Raw genomic sequence first — 5,223 nt, 5'->3', positions numbered from 1 at the left:
CATATAATGTAACCGGTAGTGTTTATGATTAAAAATAAATAAATAATAATTATGTGATCGGTATCGGTATCTGCAGGAAAAAACCTGATCGGCACATCTCTACCAGACACAGTAAAGCCAGACTGAAACAATGGATTAAAATCATGATGGAACTGATAGAAGTCAGTGAAGAGCATCACATCCCAGCCTCACCACTCCTGCTCCAACTCCACATCCAAACAGACTTCTCCACAGAAGCTGCCTTCAAAGCTCCACTGATCCACTGAAGGCTGTTGCTGTGTTAGCTGGGCTTTCTTTTCATCAGCTTCTTTCATCTTGTTTTGATTTTGTGACGATGCTGTCGACTCGCCTTCCTGAATAAACTTTAAAGTTGATCTACCGACGTCTCCATCCATTATTACTTCCAAAAGTGAAGTCAACGATCTTCTTCTGCACATGTAGGTTGCTTAGGGGTCATAAACCATTCTCATGGAAAGAATGGTTCTGTGTGGTTGCAGTTGCATCATTCAGTAGTTATATCTGGAAAGACTCAGAAAGAGAAAAAGGAACAATTAAAAGATTTAATGACAGGAATGAATAACAGTTCTTTGGCGCTCGGGCCCCCACAGCTGATTTGAGCTGAGATTTGCTGTGAACTCGGGTGAACATCCTGGTAACTGATTAGGGATGCTGTCCCCCGGGGCCCGACACTGGTGGTGGAGGTTGGGAAAGGTTGCTATCCTGGAGAGCCGAAGGATGCGGGTGGAGAAGGGGAGGTGGTGGGTTGAACACAGCTGGGAAGCGGCTGACAGCCTGCGTGTAGATCCTTATATGCAGAGCTTGATTGATGATTGGATGTGCCGGGTGAGGTCCAGCGCTGAGGTTGGAGACAAGCAAAACGCAGTGATGGGCGAAACAGAGGGGGCAGAGTCTTCCAGCTTGAACTTCTGCTTTAGCTTCATTATGACTGACCAGGCAAAAAAAAAATCTAAAATAAGAAAATCGGAATTGATTATCAAGACCTGCTGTGTGAACATAACTAATGAACAAATACTATGCATAAGCATAAAAGCCACATCCCTTGCCTACCACTGAAAAAAGAGGCCTCTGATTAGGCTAATGAACAGTATTATAAAGAATATTTGATTACAGTTTTCTTTTTGACCTAAATTTCTCCATTAGTCCTTATCAGAATAATTTTATTACATGTGAGATGGGGGGCAAAAGGGGTCAGCTCGGGTGTTAGGACTAGAGAAATAATTACCGCATGAGATTCACATCCTCCATAATGTGCTGTTATTACTTACATAAGAAATGAGGATCTGCATCAGGAAAGCTATTTATACTTGCTCTCGTTGAAATTCTTGGAGCTTCTCTCGCACACGTTTGGAGTGTGAGCTGGCCGCTTTATTCCATTGTGTTTTATTCCATTGCGCATCCTGGTTAGTATCCCCTCTTCCTCATGACGTCCGCTGCTTCTGATGTACTCGCGTACAGGCGTGGTCCGTCGTCCCAGACAGGGGCGCAACTACATATTATTCAGGTGGATGCAAAAACATAAATTGCCCCCCCAAAGGAAGGTACGTAAGAGTGAAGGAGCGTAGAAAACATACGGTCGCTCTATCCGTATGAGCGACCGTATGTCGTGCGAAAATGAGATCAATTTGCCATCATAGAATATCTTCTTTCCCCACGCTGCTTTAAGGATTTTCTCTTTTATGTGGCATCTGTGAAATTGACGAGTATGGACCTTGAAATTGATGCATCTCAAGTTTTCGGTCCCAGTGAACGATGTGCTGGTTGAATCTGCAGATCTTGGCTGACGGAGAGCCGTTCTTTCAGAAAGTTTGCAATGAACGTCTGCATGGTTACCTTCAGCTTCTTCTTTAATGCCATAAACATGGATGTTGTTGCGTCGGGATCTTCCTTCTAAATCAGTGACTTTGTCCAGGAGAGTTTTCTGCTGTTTGAGGCAGTAAGACAAAGAATCTCTCAAGTCCATGTTCACCGTCTTCAGCTCGTTCACCCGTTGTTCCGCTTCTGTTAGCCTAACAGCTTGATTTCGAAAGTCTGAGCTGACCTCCCCCAGTTTCTTGTTCATTTCACTCATATAGCTGTTCATGTCTTGCTTGATGTCATTTTTCATACCGATGATGTCATTTTGCATTTCTTTGATATTGTTGCATAGATTCTGGATAGCCTTAGCAGTCGTTAGCTTGCTCTACTCTCTAGGGTCCGAGGCCTGCATCATGCCAGCTTTGCTTTCAACGTTTGTTAGATCAGTCCTTGCCTGGTGTTGAGAAAATAAATTTAAAATAAGCTAGTTTTAAAACTTAACATGTCTTGATTCAAATGGCCTAATTGTGGTTTTGAATTTAGTAATGTATTCTGACTTTTTGACCTTTAATTTACCTGTAGTTACTGCAGATGGTTTGCTAGGATCGTTTGAACTGCCTTTTGTCTTTGGGAAAACAATACAGTGGAAGTTGTAGCTTTTCACACTCATCTGTGAAAGGCCGTAAACACGGCAGGGGTTTCTGGCTTGAGAGAGGGTCAGAGATAGCTCCTGGTTGGATGAGTAAAGATACGCCTTATTTGAATAAATACAAGAGGATAAAACTTTCTACACAGAAGTAACAGATCAGATTTGCTCTTGTAACTCTCCAAAGATGTCTTTGCACGTCTTTGCTTTTCTTTCTTTCCTTCTTTTCCAAGTCTGTGAGGTAAATGAATGTATGTCTCCGTTGTTCTGCAGTTTCTGGTGTAAGTTTGTGCATTGTCTTACTTCTAAGTTTATGCATTGTCTTATATTGGATTAAACTCTGTAATTCTGTGACGTCAACACGCATTGTTGTTTTCCTTGTGGCTACACGTGGCCCGCCGAGAGGACCTGGGATCCAGAGGAAGAGAGAGCCAAACCCCCCGGTCTCTTTTTCGATCTAACTCCACGCATATATAATTTTGAAGAACTGAATCTCTTTATCGAGTTTAATGGAGTTTTCTTTGTTGCTGATTAGGACAGATTACAGATTTAATCCGCCATCTTGGAGACGCTCCAGGAAGTCCTTTGGCTGCCATTAAAAATATTTGCAGCAATATTGCTAATATTTCAGATTGCCAGATGAGAAGAGATGAAAAGTGCATAACATTTTGCATTAACAATAAACAAGATAGGTTTCGTCTATTTCCTGGCCTTTTTCTGTCAGCTACAGTTACTTGCTTATGATGGAGTATAAGGGCCAGACTGTGAGTTTTGATTTGTTTTAAATACGAGTAAAGTTGGACGAGAATAAAGTCCTTATTTTATGCTAACTTTTCACCATACTGCACTAAAATGCGGAATACTGATTGTTTTGTAAGGTTGTAATTGGTATTGGTTTAACAAATAAGTAAATTATACTAAATGTTTTGGAACATCAGAAGCAAATTTTCAGCCCTAGGACTTTGCAATGACTGTTTAAACAACTTTTAATTTACCGTATTTTCCGGATCATAAGCTGCTACTTTTTTCCTAAGCTTCGAACCATGCGGCTTATAGCCTGGTGCGGCTTATATGTGGATTTTTCTTCAACCACCAGGGGGCTCTTTAGCAGGAAGTGAGTCACTGGAAGTCAAAATTGGAAATAAAAAAAAGAAAGCACCCATTAAAACAGAATTAGGTTTTAATAGGGAATTGAAATTTGAGAATGTTGTTGATCAGTTAAATAGCATTGAGAGGAAAAATAAGATCTTTCTTTTTTTTTTAAATAAAACTGGGATCATTTGAGGTATAGATATTAGGATCCAATAGATGGCAGTAGTGCAATAATAATGGAAATAATGGATGCAAGCTGCCGTTTAAATCTAAATAAGCAGAAGAAGAAGAAGCAGAAGAAGAACATAGTCTATGAAGAAGAAGAAAGCGCCCATTTTCATTTAGCACATGCTAGTAGCAGACACTAAGAAGATTTTTCTCTTCAAACTCATACGCCCTTATAATCAGTTCACTTAAATCTTAACTTGGCAACTTTTTCTTTTTCAACCATAATAAATGTGATATTCAATTGACTTGTTATGACTCAAATTTTGGGTGTCTGCCCCCCTTTGCTGCATGCTGCTGCATCGTTGTGGAAAACCTAGAGCGGCAGAGATATCTGCGGCTTATAGTCCGGAAAATACAGCAATAGAAAGAACCAGACTTGCTGAGCGGGTCACGTTACATATCACCCTATGAAGCTTTTTAATGTATGACTTTCTTCCGGCAATATTGCGTCTTTACTCTGCCAATATTTAAATTAATCTGCTAATACAACTTTATTCTTGTATTTGAAAAAAATTAATAAATAAAAATCTCCTAGACTGGCCATAAAACTCTGTCATACTTGCTTTACTGACCTTTCCTGCCATTTTACTTTTTACTGTCAAACTTCTCCATCTTTCCTGTATGATGGTAAATATATTTCAAAACACCCGCGCTTGTATCCTTCGCTCCATTTTTTTCCCACCTCTGCTTCATTTACTCCAGTGTTTCTCAATTCCGGTCCTCAGGCCCCCCTGCCCTACATGTTTTAGGTATTTCCCTTCTACCACACACCTGGATTGAATCTCTGGGTGATTAACAGGCTTCTGCGGTACTTGATGGTCATGGAATCATTTGAATCAGCTGTTCTGGAATAGAGGCACATCTAAAACATGCAGAGCAGGGAGCCTGAGGACTGGAATTGAGAAGCACTGGTTTAATCCAAGTACACCTCGCTGCAGCAAACAGAAAGGGGAGGGGACCGACCGCTGTCAGTTTCATACCTTATTTGGAAATGGGACCATTGCAATCCGGAAGTGAAGGGGGCGCTATTTCCTATACTTCCTCTTTTATTTTCTTTTGAAATCTGTGATGTATTTTCACCTTTAGGAAGGAGTTTCACTCTCAGAATGTATTTGAACTTCTCTCTTTTATTTACATCAGCACAGCTCACAGTTTTTAGCTAATTCTGTAGCTTTCAGTGTACTTCTAAATCTGCTCCTTGGTCGCATCTTTTCGGACTTGCGACTGCCTCCAGTGGCGTGGGGGTGGTAACACAACTAATATAATTACATTACTAAATCAGAATACACAACGTCTTTATTATTTACTATTAATTCTGGCATTACTGGCACCGTAAAAGATAAATGATCTTATAAAACAACATATTTTTTCATTTTCTTATGGATGTAGAGTTAATTAAATGACAAACAATACTTTTGTACATTACAAATAATATCTGTATA

The sequence above is a fragment of the Poecilia formosa genome, unplaced genomic scaffold, assembly GCF_000485575.1.
Source record: "Poecilia formosa unplaced genomic scaffold, Poecilia_formosa-5.1.2 Scaffold936, whole genome shotgun sequence".
NCBI classification, from domain to species: domain Eukaryota; kingdom Metazoa; phylum Chordata; class Actinopteri; order Cyprinodontiformes; family Poeciliidae; genus Poecilia; species Poecilia formosa.
The sequence above is the reverse complement of the archived record's forward strand: the minus strand, read 5'-3'. Positions refer to the sequence as shown.